Genomic DNA, 27,975 nt, shown 5'->3' on the forward strand with positions numbered 1-27,975 from the left:
GGGTCAGACAGCATCTCTGGAGAAAATAGATAGGTGACGTTTCAGATGATGAACTCTTCTTCAGACAGATTGTGGGGGAAGGACTGGAAGCAAGAAAAACCCAGGACAAACTGGGGCCGGCAACAGATGACCTTAGGCACGGAGGTTTGCTGATAATGTTGTTCCGCTCTACAAATTAGCTATTTAGAGCTATTTAGAGATATAGGCCCTTCGGCCCACCGAATCTGCGCCGCCCAGCGATCCCCACACACTAGCACTGTCATACACACTATGGACAATTCTGCAACTTACCAAAGCCAATTAACCTACAAACCTGTATGTCTTTAGTGTATGGGAGCACCCAGACCAAACCCACATGGTCACAGGAAAAATGTACAAACTACACTCAGATAACACCCAGGATGGAACCCAGATCTCTGGCGCTGTAAGGCAGCTTCTTTCCTACACATTTAATAAACTAATAAACTAAACTGAAATAAAGAAACGTACTAGCTTCCCTCATCTTTGTATTTTTACCTCTACTGAAGGGTTCGAAGGGGTGGATTCTCCTTGTGGTGCTGCCAAATCACAGCTCAAAGAGACTCATCTGATGCACTCAATGTTCTTGGTGCATAAAGAGCACAGGGTCTTGAAGACTTTCTGAATGTCATTCTAATTGATGGAAAACTAAGTTTCTGGATAGCTGAATTTTGAGTAAGTGAAGATAATTAGCTCTAATAGCGACTCTTGGGTTAAGCAGTCATGATCTGTAAATTGTACAAACAAGGAACTCTCTATGCCTCTCATAATTTAATATGTTCACAGTGAAGGAACATACCACTGGAGGCTTATGGATTTGGGTATTTTTCAGTCTCCTGTGCTTTACAATGAGTACAATGAGTACAAGTCTATAACTCCCTGAAAGTTGCAACACAAATAGATAGAGTGGGAAAGAAGGCGTAAGTATGCTTACCTTCCATGGTCGGGGCATTGAGTATAAGAGTCAGAAAGTCATGAAGTGGCTTTATAGGACTTTGGTTATGCCACGTTTGGAGTGTTGTGTTCAGTTCTAGGTGCCCCATTACAGGGACCATGTGGAGATTTTGGAGAAGGTGCAGAAGAGGTTTACCAGAATGAGTTTGAGTTTAGTTTATTGTCACTTGTACCGAGGCGCAATGAAAAGCTTTTGTTGCATGCTAACCAGTCAGCAGAAAGACAATAAATTATTACAATCGAGCCGTCCACAGTGTACAGATACAGGATAAAGGGAATAATGTGAATGATAGAGCCAGTAAAATCCGATCAAAGTTAGTCTGAGGGTCGCTAATGAGGTCGATGGGAGTTCAGGACGGCTCTCTAGTGTTGGTAGGATGGTCCAGCTGCCTGATAACAGCTGGGATGACTCCTAGTCCCTGGAGTCGGAGAATGGACAGATGTGAGAGGAGATTAAGAAGAACATAGTTGAAGAAAGAAATGCTGCTGCAGGAGTAGAGATTTGAAAGAGTGGAGCGACTGTAATGTGTGATTGCAGATCCACTTCTGTGACTGGCACTCAGAGTCGCCTGGGTTGGGTGCTCTCTTGTACCACCGTTTCCTGGAATAAAGGGTAGAGGCTATAAACAGAGGTTGGACAAACTTGGATTGATTTTTCTGGAGCATCAGAGGCTGAAGGAAGACCTGATCGAGGTCGTATGTAATCCTTCCTATTTATCAGCCCAAGAGAAGAGTCAGTCCAGTATTATGTCAAATAGCGACATATTGTTGCTGCTATTGCTTCGGATGTTTCTTTAAATGAACTTGGGTTGGAAGACACTGTGGCACAGCAGAGTTCATGTTACAGTGCAGCAACAGTTCCTTCAAGCTAATCTCCACAGAATATTTCAAGTTCAGATCAGTTTTTTATCCTGTGATTTTGCCACATGAACAAAGTGCACAGGATTAAATAATCTGTTAATTTTTTGTTTAAAACATGCTTGGCTTTAATACAAGGTGATCTGCAAATAGACCTGAGCAAGAATTGAATGGATATTAGAGGAAAGGGCTGAAGCACAGGTTTGGACTGTTGAGGCCTTCGGAGAGGGGCAGAAATATAGTATGGTCGTGAAGGCTTAGGAAGAGTTCCAGTGTGTAAATATGAGAAGGTGAAGATTCTGTCACTGATAGTTACGCATCTTAGTTAAGGGCCTGTCCCACTTAGGCAATTTTTTAGGCGACTGCCGGCGACTGTCAAAGTCGTAGCAGATCGCCAAAAAAATTAACCCTATGACAAGCTTATGAACTTGTACAGTCATCTACACTTCCCATTTCCATGGACTAGGCAAACCAAACCATGATAGGCCCAGTGATCAAACAACCAGTTAAATGCACCAGAATATGACCTTCAGGAAGTTTCAGACTTCTGCATTTGAAAATAACCTTGACATCCTGAGGAACGTATGGCTGATAAACACTGGCTATCAGCCCATTGGGAACATGCACTAAAGTCACCCACAAACTGCTGAGGTGGCTTCAAGTGCTGCCAAGTTATGGAAACAAGATGGAAGGAAGAAAAACTTAGCATCCCTTACGATATATTTCTTTACAGAGTCATTCAGCTTCATCACTCGTGTGGTTAAACTACATTGAAATTTTATTATTAACCGAGTATTACCAACGGAGCAAAATTAAAATTAGTATTGCGTAATGTGTCAAACATTAATCTAATGGTGATCACAGCATGATCAAATTCACCAGAGTCTGAAAAGGAGTAACATGAAACTGCAGCTGCAATTTTAGAATTGAGTTTGGCTGACGACCATGCAGAGATTGGACTGTCTGTGATAAACTGGTCAAATCTGCTCATGGGCAAAATAGTAAAGCAGAGGGATGTGTTCAAAAATGAATTGACAGCACGACAGAGAGAATTGGTGCTCCTGAAGGTCTCTTGTTGCCAAAAATACAAGGCATGGGCTACAAAAAAATATAGGGATAATTTAAGCATAAAGAAAGAACAAATGAAAAGGAAAAACGATATTCAGCATTATATTCCCTTTGATAGACACAAAATGCTGAAATAACTCAGCAGGGAAGACAGCATCTCTGGAGAGAGGAATGGGTGACATTTTGGATCGAGACCCTTTTTCAGACTAGTCACCCATTCCCTCTCTCCAGAGATGCTGCCTGTTCCGCTGAGTTACTCCAGCATTTTGTGTCTATCTTTGGTTTAAACCAGCATCTGCAATTCTTTCCTACACTATACTCCCTTTGTTCTATCTATACTTTAGTTTGACTTGATTGTATTTATATATATTATTTGAATAGCATGCAAAACAGCTTTCCACAATACCTTGGTGCATGTGACAATAATAATCCTAAGCCTATTGCATTTGTGCCCTTAGTTTAGAAGTACCTGTCAAAACTTATTTTTAATGTTGTTATAGTACCTGCGTCAACCACCTCCTCTGGCAGCTCGTTCCATAAACTCACCATCCTCAGTGTGAAAAGTTGCCCCTTAGGTTCCTATTAAACTTTTCCCCTCTCATGTTAAACCTACACCCTCTGGTTCTTGATTCCACTCTTCTAGGAAGAAGACTCTGTGTGCTGTATTCATCCTATCTATTCCCCCATGATCTTACACACCTCAATAAGATAACCCCTCAGCCTGCATTCCAATAAATGTAGTATGAAGAAGGATCTCCACCCAAAACATCACCCATTCCTTCTCTCCAGAGATGCTGCCTGTCCCACTGAGTTACTCCAGCATTTTGTGTCTATCTTTGATGTAAACTAGCATCTGCAGTTCCTTCCTACACAAATGTAGTCCTAACCTACCTCGGCTCTCCCAAGAGCAGCCCCTCAAGTTACTCGCTAAGAACAAGCTATTTCAGAATGACATGAGAATCACTTCTCCCAAAGATCGAAATCCTGTGTCAGTCTCTACCACATAAACCAATTGAAGCAAAATCACTTTTAGGGCGGCACGGTGGCGCAGCGGTAGAATTGCTGCCTTACAGCAAATGCAGTGTCGGAGACTCAGGTTCGATTCCGACTACTGGTGCTGTCTGTATGGAGTTTGTACGTTCTCCCCGTGACCTGCGTGGGTTTTCTCTGAGATCTTCGGTTTCCTCCCACACTTAAAGACGTGCCGGTATGTACGTTAATTGGCTTGGTAAATGTAAAAATTGTCCCTAGTGGGTATAGGTTAGTGTGTCAGTGTGCAGGGATCGCTGGTCGGCACGGACCCGTTGGGCTGAAAGGGCCTGTTTCTGCGCTGTATCTCTAAACTAAACTAAACTATATATGTTCAAAAAAGGGTTGGATATTTTTCTTAGGGCAACCAAGAGATTTTTGAGGAATATGAATATACAGGGCACTGAATTGGAATGGGCAGCTATGGACAAATGCAAGGCTCCCATTTTATGTTTCTAATTATTTATTAATTTGTTTTTTGCACTTTGGGACCTTTGAAGGTACTTTGATTGTTTAATAATTGGTTTTGATTTGGACTATCTAAGGCGTTGTTAAAACTTGGAAAATAATTTGAATACAATCCAAGCTTAACTTTCCTTGAAAGGTTAATTATGATATTATTCATGATGTGCAGGAATGAACAGCAGATGCTGGTTTACACCAAAGGTAGACACAAAATGCTGGAATAACCCAGCAAGCCAGGCAGCATCTCTGGAGAAAAGAAATGGGTGATATTTTATTCTCCATGGACTGAAGCAACTGGAACCACACACAATACACCAAATGAGGCCGAATCAAAGTTTAATACAGCTGCAGATGATTTGGTTGTGACATCAGTTTGTTACAGTCATATGTGGCAAGGTACAGTGATAAATTTTGTTTGCATGTTATCCAGTCACTATACATGAGCACCACCTTACTCACCATCGTCCCTTTGGTGCTAATGCAAGAAGTTTCATTGAAATCGGTGTTATATTTTTAAAGTTATTCACATTTTAAAGTTGAAATCTATCTCTGAGGGAGGGAGGGGGGAGGGAGGGAGGGGGATGGAGGGAGGGAGGGAGGGGAAGGGAGGGAGGGGGATGGAGGGAGGGGGAGGGAGGGAGGAGGGGGGAGGGAGGGAGGAGGGGGGAGGGAGGGAGGAGGGAGGATAAGGAGGGTTGAGGGGGATAGAGTGCGGGGAAGGGGGGGAGGGGAAGGGGGGAATGGAAGGGGAGGGGGGAAGGAGAGGGTGCTGCACCAATGCAGGAGAGGTTTGGGCCCAACGGGTCCACTTGGTCTAGTTTACATTAAAAATAAACGGTTTACCTCTTAGCACAACTGGAAGGTGGCTTAAGAACTCAAATAAAATAAATTCAAAGTTGAGTGTTTTCAAATAGCATTTCCAAACTTGGAGGCGGTGTGATCTAAAATTTCACAAATACTATATTGCTGCCAAATGTCATCTACAGATTATTTTTATGGACATTGGGAGGATTTGCAAATGAGGGCTACTACCTTTAAGAACTCATCAAGAAAAGTAAAAGAAAATTTGAGGACTTCTTTGTTGGGGGTGGGGGACACACGTTCCAGGAGTATAGAAACTCTCACCATGCAAACACTAGTTAACATACACTACATTTCATTTCCTTCATCTAAATCTCGTCATGTATCTATAGCAATCCAGCTCCTCATTGAGTAATATACAGCTACCTATTATTGAGCACAAGAGGGCGCTGTGACCTTTTCCAATTAGCTTAATTATTCAGTGTGCAACTTTTGCACTGACGAGTTATTAATTCCTTCCCAATGACTTTTTATATAAATCTGTGCAAAATTTCAAGTTGATACGAGAGATGGGTCACGAAAGTTAAAATCTAGACACATTTTTGATGTTCGGCCCGCGGTCTACATTGAGATAGTAATCTGCCTCCTTGTTTTTGCCGCCAACGTGGATAACCTCACATTTATTTACATTATACTGTATCTGCCTTGCATCAACCCACTCACTCAACCTGTCCAAGTCAACTTGCAACCTCCTAACATCCTCTTCGCATTTCACACTGCCACCCTGCTTTGTGTCATCTGCAAACGTGCTTGTGTTACTTCTAATTCCATCATCCAAATCATTAATATATATTGTAAATAGTTGCGGTCCCAGTACCGAACCTTGCAGTGCTCCGCTCTCCACTGCCTGCCATTCTCAAAAGGACCTGTTTATTCCTACTCTTTGCTTCCTGTCTGCCAACCAATTCTCTATCCATGTCAACACCCTACCCCCAATACCATGTGCTCTAATTTTCTTCACCAATCTCCCGTGTGGAACCATATCCAAGGCTTTCTAAAAGTCTAAATACACTACATCCACTGGCTCTCCTTCATCCATTTTACTTGTCACATCCTCAAAAAATTCCAGAAGATTAGTCAAATAGGATTTCTCCTTCACAAATCCATGCCGACTTGGACCAATCCTTTTACTGTTATCCAAATGCACTGTGTCTATCTTTGGTGTAGATCAGCATTTGCAGTTCCTTCCAACACTAGTTGTCCACCAAGTGGTTCTTCATGGGGCTGATTGGTCATTTTTGAGAAGGACTTCATACAGAAGAGCAGTCTGCGGAGGACATTATACAATATACTCATACTAAATTGTTCTTTGGAACATTAAAACATGCATTAAAAAGCACAGCAAGTTAGGCCTCAGACCATGTTGACTATGATGGCTGGAACCATCTTAAAGGGTTGGACAGGCTAGATGCAGGAAGATTGTTCCCGATGTTGGGGAAGTCCAGAACAAGGGGTCACAGTTTAAGGATAAGGGGGAAGTCTTTTAGGACCGAGATGAGAAAGTTTTTTTTCACACACAGGGTGGTGAATCTGTGGAATTCTCTGCCACAGAAGGTAGTTGAGGCCAGTTCATTGGCTATATTTAAGAGGGAGTTAGATGTGGCCCTTGTGGCTAAAGGGATCAAGGGGTATGGAGAGAAGGCAGGTATGGGATACTGAGTTGGATGATCAGCCATGATCATATTCAATGGCGGTGCAGGTTCGAATGGCCTACTCCTGCACCTATTTTCTATGTTTCTATGAACAGCCCTTCAAGGTCGGCAGAGGAGCGGCAGGTGAAGGAGTGAGGGCAGGGATTGACTGAGCAATTAAATCAGCAAATTGGCTAAGCAATTGTTAGCTAATTAGCCAATTAGTCAATTTAACAGCTAATATAAGCAAGGTTTGCTCTAAGGGAGCGGCCTTGTCGAGGGAAGTAAGTGCCTGGTTGAGAAAAGTGCGAGTCTTTGGCGAGGAGGCTGAGGGAGGAGATTATGACAAAAGTTGGAGAGGGTGAGACGCTGTAAGGAAATGACAGGTAAACGGAGTCAGTCTGATGTTTGCAGGATGTGGGAGGTCAGGAACACCTTTGGTGCCTCTGGCTGCTACAACTGTGGAAAGTGTGTCCAGCTTCAGCTCCTGAAGGACCGTGTTGAGGCACTGGAGAGGTGACCTCAGTTTCATCCTAGAAAACGAGACATTCCTGGACAAGGCCTTCAGTGAGAATGTTACACCAAAGGTACTGGAAGAGAGAAGGTGGGTGACGGTGAGGAAGGGAAGTAAGCTTTGAGTGCAGGAGACCCCAGGGGTTGTACCTCTTGAAAACAGGTTCGCCCTCTTGGAATCTGTTGGGACAGAAGACACTGCCAGTCTGAGCGGCGGACAGGACTGCGAGGCAAAACGTGGCGCTGAGGCAAAACCGAAGAGACCGACGTCAGGCAGAGCCGTGGTAGTAGGGGACTTCATCGTGAGAGGTACAGGCAGTGGTTTCTGCAGCAACAAGCGGGATTCAAGGATGGTGTGTTGCCTCCCTGGTGCCAGGATCCAGGCTGTCACGGACCGAGTGCAGAGCATCCTCAAGGGTGAAGGTGAGCAGCGGGAAGTGGTAGTGCATGTCGGCACAAACGACGTCGGGAAGAAGAGAACGAGATTCTGCAGCGTGACTTTAGAGAGCTCGGAAGAAGGCTGAAAAGCATAACCTTCAGGGTAGTTATCTCCGGTCTGCTTCCAGTTCCTCATGCTGGTGAGGGCAGGAACAGGGAGATACGGGACCTGAATGTGTGGCTGAGGAGCTGGTGCAGGGGGCAGGGATTTAGATTCTCAGACCACCGGGATCTGTTTTGGGGTAAGGGTGGATTGTACAAAAGGGACGGGTTGCACCTCAACAGGCGGGGGACCAGCATTCTGGCGGGCAGGTTTGCCACTGCTACATGGGTGGGTTTAAGCTAAAAAGTGGGGGGGGGGGGGGGGGGGGGGTCAAATGGGATAGACAAGGATGGAGTTAAAGGGAAAGAAAGTATAGGAAAAGTTAAGCAAGACCCAAGAATTAACAGGACAGAAAGCTCACGAAGGGATAGGAGAGTATGGCCAAGTGTAATAGGAATCGATGTGAGAGGTGAGATGAGTAATGGAGACTCAGGTTCGATCCTGACTACGGGTGCTGCACTGTAAGGAGTTTGTACGTTCTCCCCGTGACCTGCGTGGGTTTTCTCCGAGATCTTCGGTTTCCTCCCACACTCCAAAGACGTACAGGTATGTAGGTTAATTGGCTGGGTAAATGTAAAAATTGTCCCTAGTGGGTGTAGGATAGTGTTAATGTGCGGGGATCGCTGGGCGGCAAGGACTTGGAGGGCCGAAAAGGCCTGTTTCCGGCTGTATATATATGATATGATATGATATGATAAGAGTATTATATATGAATGTGCGAAGTGTAAGAAGTAAAGTGGATGAGCTTGAGGCTCAGTTAGAGATTGTTAGATATGACATTGTGGGGATTACAGAGACGTGGCTGCAGGAGGATCAGGACAGGGAACTGAATATTCAGGGTTATACATCCTATAGAAAGGACAGGGGGGTGGGCAGAGGAGGTGGGGTAGCTCTGTTGGTGAGGGATGAAATTCAGTCCCTTGCAAAGGGTGACATAGAGACTGATGATGTAGAGTCGCTGTGGATAGAGTTGAGGAATTGCAAATGTAAGAAGACACTAATGGGAGTTATCTACAGATCCCCAAACAGTAGCCTGGATATAGAGTGTAAGTTGCAGCAGGAGTTAAAACTGGCATGTAACAAAGGTAATGCCACTGTGGTTATGGGGGATTTCATATGCAGGTGGACTGGGAAAATCAGGTTGGTTCCGTACCCCAAGAAAGAGAGTTTGTGGAGTGCCTCCGAGATGGATTCTTAGAGCAGCTTGTACTGGAGCCTACCAGAGAGAAGGCAATTCTGGATTTAGTGTTGTCCAATGTACCAGATTTAATAAGGGAACTCAAGGTAAAGGAACTGCTTGGAGGTAGTGACCATAATTTGGTAAGTTTTAATCTGCAATTTGAGGGGGAGAAGGTTAAACCAGGAATGTCAGTGTTGCAGTTGAATAAAGGGGATATGAAGGCATGAGAGAGGAGCTGGCCAAGGTCGACTGGAAAAGGATCCTAGCAGGAATGACGGTGGAACAGCAATGGCAGGAATTCCAAAGAGGAAAAAAGATTCTAAGGGGAGTAAGAGACAACTGTGGCTGACAAGGGAAGTAAGGGATGAAATAAACTAAAAGAAAACATGTATAACACAGCAAAGAGTAGCGGGAAGCCAGAGGATTGGGCAACTTTCAAAGGACAACAGAAGGTAGCAAAAAGGGCAATATGGGCTGAAAAGATAAAGTACAAGGCGAAGCTGGCCAAGAATATAAAGGACAGTAAAAGCTTCTTTAGGTATGTTAAGAGAAAAATATTAGTAAAGACAAATGTGGGTCCCTTGAAGGCAGACACGGGTGAAATTATTATGGGTAACAAGGAAATGGCAGAAGAGTTGAACAGGTACTTCGGATCTGTCTTCACTAAGGAAGACACAAACAATCTCCCAGATGTACTAGAGGACAGCGGATCTAGGGAGACAGAGGAAGTGAAAGAAATTTGCATTAGGCGAGAAATAGTATTGGGTAGACTGATGCGACTGAAGGCTGATAAATCCCCAGGGCCTGATGGTCTGCATCCCAGGGTACTCAAGGAGGTGGCTCTAGAAATTGTGGACGCACTGGTGATCATTTTCCAGTGTTCAATAGATGCATATTCAGTTCCTGTGGATTGGAGGGTAGCTAATGTTATCCCACTTTTCAAGAAAGGAGCGAGAGAGAAAACGCGAATTATAGACGTTAGCCTGACATCGATGGTGGGGAAGATGCTGCAGCCAATTATTAAATTGCAGGAGGATCGGGCCTGGGAACTTAATATTCAGGGTTATACATCCTATAGAAAGGACAGGCAGGTGGGCAGAGGCGATGGGGTAGCTCTGTTGGTCCCTTGCGAGGGGTGACACAGAGACTGACGAGGTAGAGTCACTGTGGATAGAGTTGAGGAATTGTAAAGGTAAGAAAACACTAATTGGAGTTATCTACAGACCCCCAAATAGTAGCCCGGATATAGGGTGTAAGTTGCAGCAGGAGTTAAAACTGGCATGTAAGAAACGTAATGCCACTGTGGTGATAGGGGATTTCAATATGCAGGTAGACTGGGAAAATCATGTTGGTTCTGGACCCCAAGAAAGAAAGTCAATTATTAAAGAGATAATAACAGTGCATTTAGATAGCAATAAAAGGATAAGTCCAAGTGCCCTGGTAAGACCACATCTGGAGTATTGTGTACAGTTTTGGTCTCCTAATTTGAGGAAGGATATCCTTGTAATTGAGGCAGTGCAGCGTAGGTTCACGAGATTAATTCCTGGGATGGCGGGACTGTCATATGAGGAAAGATTGAAAAGACTAGGCTTGTATTCACTGGAGTTTAGAAGGATGAGAGGGGATTTTATAGACATATAAAATTATAAAAGGACTGGACAAGCTAGATGCAGGAAAAATGTTCCCAATGTTGGGGGAGTCCAGAACCAGGGGCCACAGTCTTAGAATAAAGGGGAGGCCATTTAAAACAGAGGTGAGAAAAAACTTTTTCACCCAGAGAGATGTGAATTTATGGAATTCTCTGCCACAGAAGGCAGTGGAGGCCAAATCACTGGATGAATTTAAGAGAGAGTTAGATAGAGCTCTGGGGGCTAGTGGAATCAAGGGATATGGGGAGACGTTGTACACAGGTTACTGATTGTGGATGATCAGACATGATCACAATGAATGGCGGTGCTGGCTCGAAGAGTCAAATGCCTCCTCCTGCTCCTATTTTCTTTGTTTCTATGTTAGGAGGTGATAACGGTGCATTTGGATAGCAGTAAAAGGATTGGTCCAAGTCAGCATGGATTTATGAAAGGGAAATCCTGCTTGACTAAACTTCTGGAATTTATTGAGGATGTGACAAGTAAAATGAATGAACGAGAGCCAGTGGATGTAGTGTATCTAAACTTTCAGAAAGCCTTTGATAAGGTCCCACATGGGAGATTGGTGAGCAAAATTAGAGCACATGGTATTGGGGGTAGGGTATTGACATGAATAGAGAATTGGTTGGCAGATAGGAAGCAAAGATTAGGAGTAAATGGGTCCTTTTCAGAATGGCAGGCAGTGGTGAGTGGAGTGCCGCAAGGCTTGGTGCTGGGGCCACAACTATTTACATTATATATTAATGATTTGGATGATGGAATTAAAAGTAACACTAGCAAATTTGCAGATGATACAAAGCTGGGTGGCAGTGTGAACTGCGAAGATGACGCTAGCAGGTTGCAGGGTGACTTGGACAAGTTGTGTGAGTGTGCAGATGCATGGCAGATGCAGTATAATGTGGATAAATGTGAGGTTATCCACTTTGGCAGCAAGAACAAAGATGCAGATTATTATCTCAATTGTGTCAGATTAGGTAAGGGAGAAGTGACTTGGTGTCCTTGTACACCAGTCACTGATAGTAAGTGTGCAGGTACAGCAGGCAGTGAAGAAAGCTAATGGCATGTTGGCCTTTATAACGAGAGGATTTGAGTACAGGAGGATTTGAGTGTAGTTGTCTAGGGGGCTGGTGAGACCACATCTGGAGTATTGTGTGCAGTTTTGGTCTCTTAATTTGAGGAAGGACATCCTTGTAATTGAGGACTGCAGCGTAGGTTCACGAGATTGATCCCTGGGATGGCGGGACTGTCATATGAGGAATGATTGGAAAGAATGGGCTTGTATTCACTGGAGTTTAGAAGGATGAGAGGGGATCTTCTGGAGACATATAAAATTATAAAAGGACTGGAAAAGCTAGATGCAGGTAAAATGTTCCCAATGTTGGGGGAGTCCAGAACCAGGGGCCAGAGTCTAAGAATAAAGGGGAGGCCATTTTAAACTGAGGTGAGAATAAACTTTTTCACCCAGAGAGTTGTGAATTTGTGGAATTCTCTGCCACTGAATTCTCTGGCAGTGGAGGCCAATTCACTGGATGAATTTAAAAGAGAGTTAGAGACTAGGGGCTAGTGGAATCAAGAGATATGGGGAGAAGGCAGGCACAGTTACTGATTGTGGATGATCAGTCATAATCACAATGAATGGCGGTGCTGGCTCGAAGGGCCAAATGGCCTCCTCCTGCACCTATTCTCTGTTTCTAAAGTGCTGGATCAACTCAGCAGGTCAGTCAGCATCTCTAGAGGACATAGATGGATGATGTTTTGGGTCGGGACTCTTCTTCAGATTTATTATAGTACAGGGGAGAAAGCTAGAAGAGAGATGGGGGACTCACAACTGTTAGAGGTAGGCTATGGGCAAGGTTGTCCATGTTCACCCCCTACCCAAGCCCCAACTAACATAAAGATGAAAAGCTTACCTGCCAATCTTGGTAACAAAGGCTCGGGTAAGGATAAGTACATTAACTAACATTGGAGCACATCGTTAGCTGCCCATGAAGAATAGTCGACATTTGTACTAATTCTTAAGCACAAATGAATGCTACAATATTTCCAGAGATCTTTCCAGAGATTCTGCCTGTCCCGCTGAGTTACTCCAGCATTTTTGTCTATCTTCGCTACAATATTTAATCCATATTGACAAAGAGCAATTGAAGGAAGTTTTGAAGAAACAGGTGTTCCAATTTATCCCAGTTTTACATTAAATCATTGAGTGGGGAATATTTTTAAGTATTGCACTGCATAATATTCTCCCACAAGTTTAACACAGCAGATTGGTGTAACCTACTTGGAAATGGAGAAAAGAAGGCAGAGGGCAATTTTTTTTAGTTTAGTTTAAAGATTCAGCGCAGAACCAGGATCTTCGGCCCACCGAGTCTGCACTGACCAGCGATCCCCACACACTAACATTATCCTACACACTTGGGACAATTTATGATTTACCAAAGCCAATTAGCCCACAAGCCCCTGTACTTCCTTGGAGTGTGGAAGGAAACCAAAGAACCAGGAGAAAACCCACATGGTCACAGGGAGAACGAACAAACTCCGTATAGATGGCACCCTTTGTCAGGATAGAACCTGGGCTCTGGAGCTGTGAGGCAGCACCTCTACCACTGGGCCACTCTGCCATGAAGGTAAAGGAAAGAAGCAAAAGAAAATGAGGCAAAGCCGAAACATGTAAACATTTGGAACAATGAGCAAATATTACGCATACATGTGGGATATTAGCATGATCTATTTTTTAATGCATATTGGAGCTGAGATCAAAAGTTGATCATGTAAATCCACTGAGAGGGGACAAGTTGTCATATGTTCCTCGGATCATGAATTGGCAAAGACCGAGACACAAGCTTCAAGTGCTTGAGAAAGCCAGTTAACAGACTGTACTTGAAATCTCTAAATATAGGTGTGCCAAGCATTCACACTTCCCTTTATTTTCAAAAAGGGAAAGCAGTGTGGTACGTTTGTGTGTATATATGTAAATGAGTCACATGGGCATGTAACGTGATCACTTCATTGTGTGTGACATCCATGTATGTATTGGTTGGGTTACTCTGTTAAAAGACACATTCAACTAATCAGCATATAAAGCTCAAACACCACCATATACATCACAAAAAACATTTAATTCATATTATCAGTATCAAAAATATGATAGACACAAAATGCTGGAGTAACTCAGCGGGTCAGGCAGACCCTGAAGTCTGATGAAGGGTCTTGACCAGAAACATCACCTATTCCTTCTCTCCAGAGATCCTCTATGACCCGCCGAGTTGCTCCAGCTTTTTGTGTCTGTCTTCGGTTTAATCCAGCATCTGCTGTTCCTTCCTGCACCTTTCATTGATGTTCCCTGAACGAGTGTTTGACAATGACACTTTCCACAGAACACAATAATTACTAACACTTCCGCTGAAGTTGATAGTCCAGCTCCAGAACACTTTCAGATAAATATTCTGCCCGCTTAACAGAACAGTCAGTTATTTTCCGTTGAAAGGTTAAGCTCTCTGGCACCTTCTGGCACTGTCATATGAGGAAAGATTGGAAAGACTGGGCTTGTATTCACTGGAGTTTAGAAGGACGAGAGGGGATCTTATAGAGACGTATAAAATTATAAAAGGACTGGACAAGCTAGATGCAGGAAAAATGTTCCCAATGTTGGGGGAGTCCAGAACCAGGGGCCACAATCTAAGAATAAAGGGGAGGCCATTTAAAACTGAGATGAGAAGAAACTTTTTCACCCAGAGACTTATGAATTTGTGGAATTCTCTGCCACAGAAGGCAGTGGAGGCCAATTTACTGGATGAATTTAAAAGAGAGTTAGATAGAGCTCTAGGGGCTAGTGGAAGCAAGCGATATGGGGAGAAGGCAGGCACAGGGTACTGATTGTGGAGGAGCAGCCATGATCACAATGAATGGCAGTGCTGGCTCAAAGGGCCAAATGGCCTCCTCCTGCACCTATTTTCTATGTTTCTATGTTTCTTCCGTGGCCATGCTACACTTCTTTACAAGGGAAGAGTGGGTGCTGGTGATGCCAACTCAGCATATGAAACAGCTGCAATCTCACGATAAGGAACAACGTCTTTCATGTCTCTGTCTTGTTCAGGAAGGACATCTACTGGCAGAGTTGGAATTTGTAAAAGTCGTCAATGTCAACATGTCTAGTCTGAATTAGGATCCTGAACTGAAAGGTCACCCACCTTTTTCTCCAGGGATGCTGCCTGACCCGCTGAGTTACTCCAGCACGTTGTGTCTATCTTATGTCTATTTTCAACTTCCACTCTGCAGGTTAAAGGACTCTTACGTTTGGCAACCTCTCCAGAAGTTCAAAGGTGCTTTGAGTTCCTGAAAATCTGGGACCATTCCCCTCTCTCCAGACACAGCATCCACTCAATCCGGGTCATCTAAATATGAGGGTGATTTAGTAGATTCACTGCACACTTCCTAGCCCCTCGCTGAACAGCACTGCAACCATGCTCTCCATCACTCCCTCTGTTCATTCCTTTCTCTCTGCCACCCTTGCTTTTTCTCCCTCTGCCTCTCTCACATTCTTCCACTCTTTGTTCTCCCCCCCCCCCCCCCCCCCATCTTCTCAATGGCAAATTGGTTTATTTTTTCACTAAAGTGCTAAATGTTCGTCAATTGTTTAATCATTGAAAATGTAATAGTAGCAGTTAAGCCATTAAAACGTTGAAGACAACTGTGTAGGAAGGAACTGCTGTTGCTGGTTTAAACCGGATCGCCACAAAAGGCCGAAGTAACTCAGCGGGTCCGACAGCTTCTCTGGAGAAAAGGGATAGGTGATGTTTCGGGTCAAGACCCTTCTTCAGACTTCAGAAAGAGAACTAGCAGACATAATTGGTCACCAGGAATGGGACTGGGAAACCAATTGCAGTTAGACATAAATGCATTGTCCATGGAAATAGAAACAGCATTTGCACTTTATGTTGAAGACCCTTCATGAGAATTGAGAGAGCAAGTAAACAAGTTTGTTTTGAATTGCAGAGAATGTGGGGAGAGATGGAAAGGACAGAAGGAATATCTCTGGCAGGGCAAAGCCCATCATTGATCCTCTGGATCCTTCCCTCTGCTGCCTCCAGCCTGCACACGGCTTCTGGCTCCTACCTTTGATCCCAAGTGGGTCAGTATGGGCATCCTGCTTTAACCCCACGGAACAGATGTCTTCCTACCTTGATTCTTTGGTTTAGTTTAGTTTAATTCAGTTTCATTCAGTTTAGACATACAGCATGGAAGCAGGCCCTTCAGCCCACCGAGTCCGCGCTGACCAGCGATCCTCGCACACTAACGCTATCCAACACACACTCGGGACAATTTACAATGATACCACGCCAATTAACCAACAAACCTGCAAGTCCTTGGAGTGTGGGAGGAAACTGCATGTCCTGGAGAAAACCCACTTAAGTCACGGAAGAACGTACAAACTCCGTACAGACAGCACCCATAGTCAGGATCGAACCCGGGTCTCTGGCGCTGTGAGGCAGCAACTCCACTGCTGTGCCACCCATTCTATCTTAGTCCCTTAGTCCCATTCATCGTGCTGTCTGCCACTTTGACCAGTTTCCTGGTCCCAAATGGCTCATCTTCACTTTGGAATGCCCAAGCCAAGTGCTGTGTTCATTAGAATGTAACCATCTTTCATCCCTCGTCTTCTAATCTCTCCTCTGGTGCAACAACCCAACAGCAGACACTATCCCCCGACACCTCCATTCCACACTGAGGGCTCTCTGCCTTCTCCATAAACTACTCCCATCCATCTTTCCCAACCCAAACCATTGTCTGTCCACTTCCCTCTATAGATGTCACTTGATCCATTGAGTTTACTTTAGACTTTAGAGATACAGCACAGAAACAGGCCCTTTGGCATACCGTGTCCGCATGACAAGCAATCACCCTAAACACTAACACTATGGCGAGTCCGAAACTTGTTGGTTGTAGACGAAGTTTATTGCAGCCGCAATACACGAATACAGAGTTAAACAACAAGGTACAGGACAACCAATACAAACTTACTATCTTCCTTGAAGACTTCGCCGAACTGACTAAATCGGGCGCCAAAGGCGCACCTGACATCGCTGGCCAATCAGCGATGTCGTTCCCTGGACCAATCCCCATGGTCGCGTTCCCACGTGACCTCGCTGGCCAATCCGAGGGTTCGACGACCTGGACCATTCTCTATGGTCGCTACATGACCCCCCCCAGAACCCGAGGTGGGGAACCTAGCTGGGAGCCGGATTTCGCGACCATAACGAGTACGGAGAGGGACAGCCTGAACCACAGGAGCCGGAGGTTCCGGACTTGGTGGAACAGCCGGAACGAGAGGTTCTGGAGGAACTACCGGCACGGGGGGTCCTGGAGGAACTGCCGAAACGGGGGGTCCTGGAGGAACTGTCGGAACGGGGGTTTCTGGACTGGGCGGAACTAACGGAGGTCGGCCTCTCCTAGGGGTTTGACCGACCAGGACTGGTTGATCCGGGTCCAAATGGGCAGGTTTGAGCCGGGACACCGAGACGAGTTCACTCTTGCCGCCCATGTCTAAGGTGAAAGTAGCCGTTCCCTTACGTAAAACCCGGAACGGCCCTTGATAGACCCTCTGCAACGGGGCGCGATGGGCATCTTTACGCAGAAAAACAAACTCACAGTCCTTCAGGGAAGACGGTTCATGTACCATGGGACACCCATGACGTGAAGTCGGCACTGGAGCCAGGGAGCCCACCCGTTCCCGGAGAGATGCTAACGCTGATGGGACTGTAGGGAGCAGGGCTGAAGGGTCCGGAAACAGATCTCCGGGTACTCGAAGTGCCGAGCCATATACTAGCTCTGCGGACGACGCACCGAGATCTGGCTTAGGAGCAGTCCGGATGCCCAAAAGAACCCAAGGGAGTTGGTCTACCCAGTCCGGGCCTTCAAGCCTTGCACTGAGGGACGCCTTAAGTTGGTCCATCCGAGCCCCTCCGCCCCCACGGCCCTGACGGTTGACGCCTCTGACGTGGCGGTGGGTGGGGTTCTGGAGCAGCAGGTCGGTGGCCGTTGGCAGCCTTTAGCGTTTTTCAGCCGGCAACTAAATTCGGCCGAGCTGAAATATAGCGCATTTGACCGAGAGCTTCTAGCTCTCTATTTAGCTGTCCGTCATTTCAGGTATTTCCTCGAGGGCCGCCCATTTGTGGCATTTACGGACCACAAGCCATTAACATTTGCTTTTTTGAAATTGTCTGACCCATGGTCGGCCCGCCAGCAGCGGCACCTGACTGCTATCTCCGAATTTACCACAGATGTCCGTCATATCGCGGGTAAGCTGAATGCCGTTGCTGACGCCCTGTCTAGACCTGCTTTTCCCCCTATTTCGGCGGTGGACTGCGAAGTGGATCCCCAGGAGCTCGCGGAGGCACAGCTCCTAGCGGATACCGTTTCGGCTTACCAGTCCACCACTTCGGGATTGAAGTTGGCCCAGGTAGCTTGTGGGTCGGAGGGCACGAAAGTCTGGTGCGATGTTTCTCTTCCTCGTCCCAGGCCGGTAGTACCGCCCTCCCTTCAGCGCCGGGTTTTCGATGCCATTCATGGGCTGGCGCACCCGTCCATCCGCTCCACCTCTGCCTTGGTAGCAGCGAGGTTTGTCTGGCATGGCCTGCGGAAACAGGTAGCGGGGTGGGCACGTTCCTGCATGCCCTGTCAGACCGCTAAAGTCCAGCGCCACGTCCAGCCCCCTGTACAGGATTTCGAGGTCCCGGCTTGTCGTTTTTTCCACATCCACGTGGATTTGGTCGGGCCTTTGCCTTCCTCCTGGGGCTACACCCACCTCCTCACGGTGGTGGATCGGTTCACCCGGTGGCCAGAGGCTTTCCCATTGTTTGATATCTCGTCAGCGTCTTGTGCTAGGACTTTGGCCCTTCATTGGGTAGCTCGTTTCGGGGTCCCGGCAGTTATTACAACTGACAGAGGACCACAGTTCACTTCGTCCCTCTGGGCCGCGCTGGCGGAACTGTACGGGTCCAAGTTACAACCCACAACTGCATATCACGTCGGGGTCACCAATATGGCGAGTCCGAAACTTGTTGGTTGTAGACGAAGTTTATTGCAGCCGCAATACACGAATACAGAGTTAAACAACAAGGTACAGGACAACCAATACAAACTTACTATCTTCCTTGAAGACTTCGCCGAACTGACTAAATCGGGCGCCAAAGGCGCACCTGACATCGCTGGCCAATCAGCGATGTCGTTCCCTGGACCAATCCCCATGGTCGCGTTCCCACATGACCTCGCTGGCCAATCCGAGGGTTCGACGACCTGGACCATTCTCTATGGTCGCTACAACACTGTCCTTTACACTAGGAACAATTTACAATTTTGCAAAGCCAATTAACCTACAATTGGCTTTGTAGCGTGGGAGGAAACTAGAGCACCTGGAGGAAACCCATGCGGTCATGGAGAACGTACAAACTCCATACAGACAGCACCCATAGTCAGGATCGAATCCGGGTCTCTGGTGCTGTGAGGCAGCAACTCTACGGCTTTGCCACTGAGCCGCCCCTGCAGTAGTTCCTGCAGTAGTTTGTTTTTTGCTCATGATTCCAACATTTGCAGTCTCCTTCACCTCCAACATGCTCATTCATTTGGCTGAACTTGTTTTCACGTTAAACTATTTTTTTCTTCAACTCCAGTCACTTTCTCCAGATCAAAAGGTGAGGCTTTGGGTGTTTTGTATGGGACCAATCTACGTCGTTCTCTATGTGGGATTTTTGGCACAATCCTTACTCCAGTCCCACGCAGGCCTCCTCCATCCATTGATTTGCTAGGTTAACAACCAAGTTGGTGCAGCTGCCAATATTCATACAGGATTCAAAAATGTGATTAATTTGCTGCCAATTTCCATCAAGCTTCCAGTTTCACCTTTTCCATCTGACTTTTCTCTTCCCTTTCTTGATCTGTCCCCAACTCAGAGACTTGAGACTACAAATGAGGAGGGTTTTGATTTTTTAAAAGACACAGTGTTGGAGTAACTCAGTGGGTCAGCAGCACAGCATCCCTGGAGAACATTGATAGGTGACATTTTGGAACTTCTCCATTTACTTCTGACATCTCGTGACTCACTATTTCCCAGTTTCTCACCAGATAATAAGTATTTGTTTTATTCTTTTAACCAAAAAGGCTCAGATTTCCTACACAATCTGGACTTTCAGAAAGCCTTTGATAAGGTACCACACATGAGATTAGTGGACAAAATTAGAGCACATGGTATTGGGGATAGGGTATTGACATGGACAGAGAATTGATTGGCAGACAGGAAACAAAGAGTAGGAATAAACGGGACCCTGTCAGAATGGCAGGCAGTGGTGAGTGGAGTGCCGCAAAGGATCGGTGCTGGGACTGAAAATATTTACAATATATATTAATGATTTGGATGATGGAATTAAAAGTAACACGAGCAAATTTGCAGATGACAGAAAGCTGGGTGGCAGTGTGAACTGCGAAGACAATGCTAGGAGGTTGCAGGGTGACTAGGACAGGTTGAATGACTGGGCAGATGCATGGCAGATGAAGTATAATGTAGATAAATGTGAGGTTATCCACTTTGGCGGCAAAAACAAGGAGGCAGATTATTATCTCAATGGTGTCAGATTCGGAAAAATACTTTGTCTCCTAATTTGAGGAAGGACATCCCTGCTATTGAGGGGGTGCAGCGTAGGTTCACAAGGTTAATTCCCCGGATGTGCATATCAGACAATTGTATTAAATCCTTTGTTAATTTAGGATTAAAATTTTAAATCATAATTTTGACTATGGTGGACAGGTAAAATATCTACCAATAGGTAAGAGATTTTTATATTTTAAAATATATTACATGTTATAATATCAGATAAGATATCTTCATAGGCAACATATGTAAACACGCATTTACGTAAACAATTCTTTAAGCCCACTGACGCCCCATGTCGAAACAGCCCCCATGGACTCCATGTCAAACAATAAATTTACACTTCCGTTTCCAACTTACGTATCATCTGAATTTCGCAAGGGTCTATGGGATGTAACCCTTACATGAGTCGGGGAGTGTCTGTATACCTATTGTGGGCATCCTTTAATAGAAAACCAACAATTGGTAGAAGCCGTAGTTCTGTCAGTCGGAAGAAGCGGCTCGGCCCGAGGCATCATCCATTCCTTCGATCCAGAGATGCTGCCCGTCCCACTGAGTTACTCCAGCATTTTGTGCCTATATTGGTAGAAGCCTATATGCAAATCAGGCAATTGTATCACATCTTATTTTGCCCATTGTGTGTCCACTATCTGATTATCTCTCATTACAATTAAATCAATGTTGCTATAAGGGTCATGTGGTATTTGTGGTGAATAACACAAAATTCCACCTGGTGAATATTTATCCTTCAATGAATAACTGCACGAAGCGTTATCCAGTTCTCACATTTTCCCACTTGTTCCACTTTCAATATACTGTTCAACTGGATGGACACATTGACCTGTGTGCATCTTAACCAATGGCCCTGAAAAGGAATTTTCTCAGTAAATATTGATCACAAAACAGCAGGAAATGTGAATGGTGGCTCTGTTGGGGGAAGGAGAAACATAAGTGATGTTCTCAGTCTCTGAACAAGTTCTGGGGAGCGTTATGGAGCGTTATGACGTTCCCTGTTTGGATCGCTTCACACTGCCAGAGCTTGGGCTGCAAGAGAGCGGGAGGAGGGGAATGGGAAGTGGAGATATTTCCTGCCACACCGAAGCCAGCAAATTGCAGCAAAGCACTCTTTCTCTGAAAAAGAATAACGGATGTAGTTTTTGATTGATTGGAAGGATGCAGCAGGCAATCAGGCCCATCGGTGCATGGAGTTAACACCAATCATGGATCATCTGTTCACACTACTTCTATGTTATCCCACTTTCCCATCCACTCCCTGCACTCTGATGGCAATTTACTGAAGTCAATTAACCAACAAACCCATGCGTCTGTAAATTGTCCTTTGTGTAGGATAGAACTAGTGTTGGTCAGTGTGGACTCGGTGGGCTGAAGGGCATCCTTCCACGCTGTATCTCTAAACTAAGGCACAAACTCACCAGAGGTCAAGTGAGGCATGAGAAAGGCACCTATCAATCAGGTGAATCAGGTACGCAAGAAAGTAGTCAGAATGTGGATGCACGGGCTCTTGACAATGGGGAATTTCAGTTTGTCCAGGAGGGAAGCAAATTCTGCACCAGGCCTTGAAAGGACCAACATTTCAAAGCAGATACCGCTATCCTCCCTCTATGGTCCTAGCACGAGTGCCAGTTCAAATGCCCAATGCCATTCCTCTCTCCAGTGCATCTGGTGAGTTCCAGGAATTAATCATCAGGGATGAGTCCAGCATAAAGAGACATACTAGACATATGAAATTAGGACATTTTTTATAAATCATCTTTTATAGTTCAGGGTTGATACATGGGCTGGGAAGAGAGGGTGTTAGTCATAGTCATGCAACAGGCCCTTCAGCCCAACTTGTCCATTCCGACCAAGATTCCCCATCTAAGCCAGTCCCATTTGCCTGCGATTGGCCCATGTTGTCTAAAGTTTCCTATCCATATACCTGTGCTGCATGGATATTGTGACCCATCACTGTACGATGGTGAGGTGGGTGACAGAATCTCCAGCAGCTTAGAGTGGGCAAGCCACCTACAGGGCCACCTGTAATAGCTCAGTGTCCCATGCAGGCTCCCCACTGACTCCACAACCTCCATAGCTTAGTGTTGGTGATGATGCCGTGAGAATTATGGCTTGGTCACCATTACCTCAGACCTTTGTGAAGTTGAGAAAGCTATTATGTATGCAACAACGACACAAACAATTGACAACTGGCAACGTAGCATTTTATGTTCTGCTAGACCAAGTGGACCCTTTTGGGCCCAAACCACTCCTGCATTGGTGCAGGCACCCTCTCCTCCCCCACTCCCCCCTCCCCTCTCACCCCCCTCCCCTCCCTCCCCCTCTCCCTCCCCCCGTCGCCCGATGGGGATGTGGTGGCCATCTTAAGTAAGTACCAGATCAATGGAGCCCCAACTGCGCATGCAGTTTAAAATGGGAATAACTTTAAAATGTTAATAACTTTTAAAATATAACACTGATTTCAATGAAACTTCTTCCATAGGACCACGGCACGACGGTGAGTAAGGTGGGCCTAAAATTGTCACGCTATCGTGTACCGTTTGGCTGTAGTTCAGGAACAAGCAAACAAACGAGAGTTTTAGTATATAGATTACGCACTTGGTTTCCATGAGACTTTAAAAAGATTATCATGGAATTGCTTGATCTCTGAAAACCTGTGTTTAAGAGACTGAAAGTCAAGTTCACACACTTTTTGGTTCCTGTTTACTCAATACACTCTTGAATGTGGGAACTGAGTACTAGCTCTTAGAAACATAGGTGCAAGAGTAGGCCATTTGGCCCTTCGAGCCAGCACCACCATTTAATATGTTCATGGCTGATCATCTAAAATCTGTAACCCGTTCCTGCTTTTTCCCATATCCCTTGATTCTTTTAGCCCAGAGCGCTAAATCTAACTCCCTCTTGAAAACATCCAGTGAATTGGCCTCCACTGCTTTCTGTGGCAGAGAATTCCACAGATTCACAACTCTCTGGGTGAAGAAGTTTTTCCTCATCTCAGTCCTAAATGGCCTACCACTTATTCTTAAACTGTGACCCTAGGTTCTGGACTCCCCCAACATTTTTCCTGCATCTAGCCTGTCCAACCCTTTAAGAATTTTATGTTTCTATAAGATCCCCTCTCATCTAAATTCCAGTGAATACAAGCCCAGTCGACCCATTCGTTCATCATATGTCAGTCCCGCCATCCTGGGAATTAACCTGGTGAACCTACACTGCACTCCCTCAATAGCAATAATGTCCTTCCTCAAATTAGGAGACCAAAATTGCACACAATACTCCAGGTGCGGTCTCACCAGGGCCCTGTACAACTGCAGTAGGACCTCCTTGCTCCTATACTCAGATCCTCTCGCTAAGGATTAGCTTTCTTCACTGCCTGATGTACCTGCATGCTTACTTTCAGTAAATGATGTACAAGCACACCCAGGTCTCATTGCACCTCCCCTTTTCCTAATCTGACACCATTTAGATAATTATCTGCCTTCCTGTTCTTGCCACCAAAGTGGATAACCTTACATTTATCCACATTATATTGCATCTGCCATGCATCTGCCCACTCACCCAACCTATCCAAGTCACCCTGCAGCCTCACAGCATCCGCCTTGTAGCTCACACTGCCACCAAGCTTTGTGTCAACCGCAAACTTGGAGAAGTCACATTTAACTCTCTCTTTCTACATCGTTAATATATATTGTAAATAACTGGGGTCCCAGCACCAAGCCTTGCGGTACCCCACTAGTCACTGCCTGCCATTCTGAAAAGATCCCGTTTATTCCTACTCTTTGCTTCCTGTCTGCCAACCAGTTCTCTATCCATGTCAATGCCCTACTCCCAATACCATGTGCTCTAATTTTGCACGCTAATCTCTTGTGTGTGACCTTGTCAAAGGCTTTTTGAAAGTCCAGATACACTACATCCACTGGCTCTCCCTTACCCATTCTACTTGATACATCTTCAAAAAATTGCAGATTAGTCAAACATGATTTTCCCTTCATAAATCTATGCTTATTTCGACTGATCCTGTCACTGTTTCCCAAATGCGCTGCTATAACCATTGACTCAAGCATCTTCCCCACTACCAATGTAAGGCTAACTGTCAAGTCAAATTTATTTGTCACATACACATACACGATGTGCAGTGAAATGAAAGTGGCAATGCCTGCGGGTTGTGCACAAAAAGAATTACAGTTACAGCATATAAATAAAGTTAATAAGTTACTATTAGTGTCGACAAAAATTTAGTCTCTGGGGTTATAAAAGTTGACAGTCCTGATGGCCTGTGGGAAGAAGCTCTGTCTCATCCTCTCCGTTTTCGCAGCGTGACAGCGGAGGCGTTTGCCTGATCGTAGCATCTGGAACAGTCCGTTACTGGGGTGGCAGGGGTCCCTCATGATCTTGCTTGCTCTGGATCTGCACCTCCTGATGTATAGGTCCTGCAGGGGGATGAGTGTAGTTCCCATGGTGCGTTCTGCCGAACGCACTACTCTCTGCAGGGCCATCCTGTCCTGGGCAGAGCTGTTCCCAAACCAGACTGTAATGTTGCCGGACAGGATGCTCTCTACAGCCCCAGAGTAGAAGCAATGAAGGATCCTCAGAGACACTGGTCTATAATTACCCGTTTTCTCTCTCCCTTCTTTCTTAAAAAGTGGGGTTATGTTGGCTACCCTCCAGTCCACAGGAACTGATCCAGAGTCGAGAGAACATTGGAACATGATCACCAATGCATCCAGGATTTCTGGGGCCACCTCCTTGAGTACTCTGGGATGCAGACGATCAGGCCCTGGGGATTTATCTGCCTTCAGCCCCAACAGTTTACCTAACACCATTTCCTGACTAATGTGGATTCCCTTCAGTTCCTCCCTCCCACTAGATCCTCGGTCCCCTAGTATTTCTGGGAGATTGTTTGTGTCTTCCTTAGTGAAGACAGAACCAAAGTACTCGTTTAACTGTTCTGCCATCTAGACAATAGACAATAGGTGCAGGAGGAGGCCATTCGGCCCTTCAAGCCAGCACCGCCATTCAATGTGATCATGGCTGATCATTCTCAATCAGTACCCCGACCGTTCCTGCCTTCTCCCCATACCCCCTGACTCCACTATCCTTAACAGCTCTACGTTTCTTTGTTTCCCATTATAAATTCACTTATCTCTGATTGTAAAGGACCTACCTTTATCTTCACTAATCTTTTCCTTTGTGCATATCTAAAGAAGCTTTAAGAATCAGTTTTTATATTCCCCGCAAGCTTTCTTTCATGCTCTTTTCCCCCATCTTAAGTAACCCCTTCGTCCTCCTCTGTTGAGTTCTAAATGTCTCCATGTTTGCTGCATCCTGCCAATTTACATCCTTTTCCCTGGATTAGACACTATCCTTGATTTCCCTCGTTAGCCACGGTGGAGCTGCCTTTCCCGTTTTTTTCTTTCAAATAAACAATTTTTGGAGTTCATTCATGCGTCGTTAAATCTTTGCCTTTGCATCTCCACCGTCAACCCTTGTATAGGGTTATCAAGTATAATTTGCCAGTCTATCCTAGCCAATTCCCGCCTCATACCTTTGAAGTCTCTTTTCTTTAAGTTCAGAACCCTAGTCTCTGAATTAACCGTGTCACTCTCCATCCTCATGCAGAATTCCACCATATTATGGTCACTGTTCCCCAAAGGGCTTTGCACAAAAAGATCGCTAACTAATCCTTCCTCATTACACAATACCCAGTCTAGGATGGCCTGTCCTCTAGTCGGTTCTCCCACATACTGGTTTAAAAACCCATCCCGTATACATTCCAAGAAATCCTCCTCAGTGCTGCTACCAATTTGGTTGGCCCAATCTATTTGTAGATTAAAGTCACCCCTGATAACTGCTGTACCTTTGCTACACACATCCAGAATGTTCTGCTTGATGTTCTCCCCAACCTCCCTACTGCAGTTTGAGTTGAGTCTGTATACAACTCCAGCAGCGTTTTCTTCCCTTGTCTATGTCTTGGGTGCATATTTGCCAAGCATTCTGGACTCCAAAGTGAGCATTGATGCACTTGTGGAGTTCAAGGTATCAAGGTGTCAAGGTCAGTTTATTGTCACATGTACCAATTAAGGAACAGTGAAATTAGAGTGACCATACAGCCATACTAGGTGGAAAGCAACAAGACACACAGCCACATAAAAGTTAACATAAACACCCGTCACAGTGGATTCCACATTCATCACTGTGATGGAAGGCAATAAAGTTTAATCTTCTTTCTCTTTGTTCTCCCACGGTCGGGGCAGTCAAACCGTCCGCAGTCGAGCGCGATCCAACCCCCCACCGATGATCGAAGCCCCCATCAGGGTGATCGAAACTCCCGCGTCGGGGCGGTTGAAACTCTCTCCACGGCATGGAGCTCCCGAGTCGGCCTCTTCTTATCAGAGACCGCGGGCTTCGTGATGTTAAAGTCCACAGGCCCCGCGGTTGGAGCTCGTCAATCCTCGGCAAAGGATCGCAGCTCCGCGATGTTAAAGTCCCACAGACTCCCGCGGCTTGGAGCGCCGGGCCGGTCTCCAGGAAAGGCCGCCAACTCCACGATGTTAGGACGCAGTGGGGACGGAGATACGATACGGAGAAAAATCACATCTCCAACGAGGTAAGAGATTGAAAAATGTTTCCACCCCCCCCCCCCCACATAAAACAAACCAAGGAACACTAAAACATATTCTTTAACACAAACTAAAAATAACAAACAGAAGAAAGGACAGACAGACTGCTGGCGAGACAGCCACTGCTGGTGGCTCCATCTGGTGATTTAAAACCACCTAAATTATCCCACTTAGCAAGTTACCCGCAGGAAACTGAGCAGCACAGTGGCACAGCTGGTGGAGCTACTGCCTCACAATGCCAGAAACACAGACCTCAGTGCTGTCTGCATTTGCAGTTTGCATGTTCTACCTGTGACTGTGTGCATTTCCTTTGGGTTTACCCCAGTTTTCTCCCACATCCCAAAGACTTGTGGGTATGTAGGTTGAAAGGCTGGTCCTCTCACACATCAAATCCAGCATCCCTGATTCACTGGACCCGCATCAATTTGCATACAGGGCAAATAGATCCACAGAGGACGCCATCTCTCTGGCTCTTCACACTGTCCTGACTCACCTGGAGAGACAGGGCACGTACGTGAGGATGCTATTCATTGACTATAGCTCTGCCTTCAACACGGTCATCCCCACCAAGCTCAGGTGTGGGGTGTGGTGCTACGGAGCTCTGTTTCAATCACTCGAACGAGTGAGTTCTAAACATTTTTTGGAATCCGGAGGAGGTACAGCGGTACTCTAAACATCTTTGGGTATCGCTGCGACGCTATAGAAATCTTTTTAAAAGGTTTCTGTGTGTTTTGGGGCTGCAAGCGGTGTTATCAACTGACTGCTCAGCTCCCACTACTGAGGCTGGCAACCTGCCAGGAAACTGTGGCGCACAAAAAGGGGGAGAAAAACCTGTCTGGACTGATACACCTGTGTCCAGAACAACCCCCCCCCCTACTGCCTCGTCGCTACTGACCGGACGGGTCTGGTTTTCATGCGGTGTGGGAGTTTTCTACA

The sequence above is a fragment of the Rhinoraja longicauda genome, chromosome 29 (genome assembly GCF_053455715.1).
Source record: "Rhinoraja longicauda isolate Sanriku21f chromosome 29, sRhiLon1.1, whole genome shotgun sequence".
Taxonomy (NCBI): domain Eukaryota; kingdom Metazoa; phylum Chordata; class Chondrichthyes; order Rajiformes; family Arhynchobatidae; genus Rhinoraja; species Rhinoraja longicauda.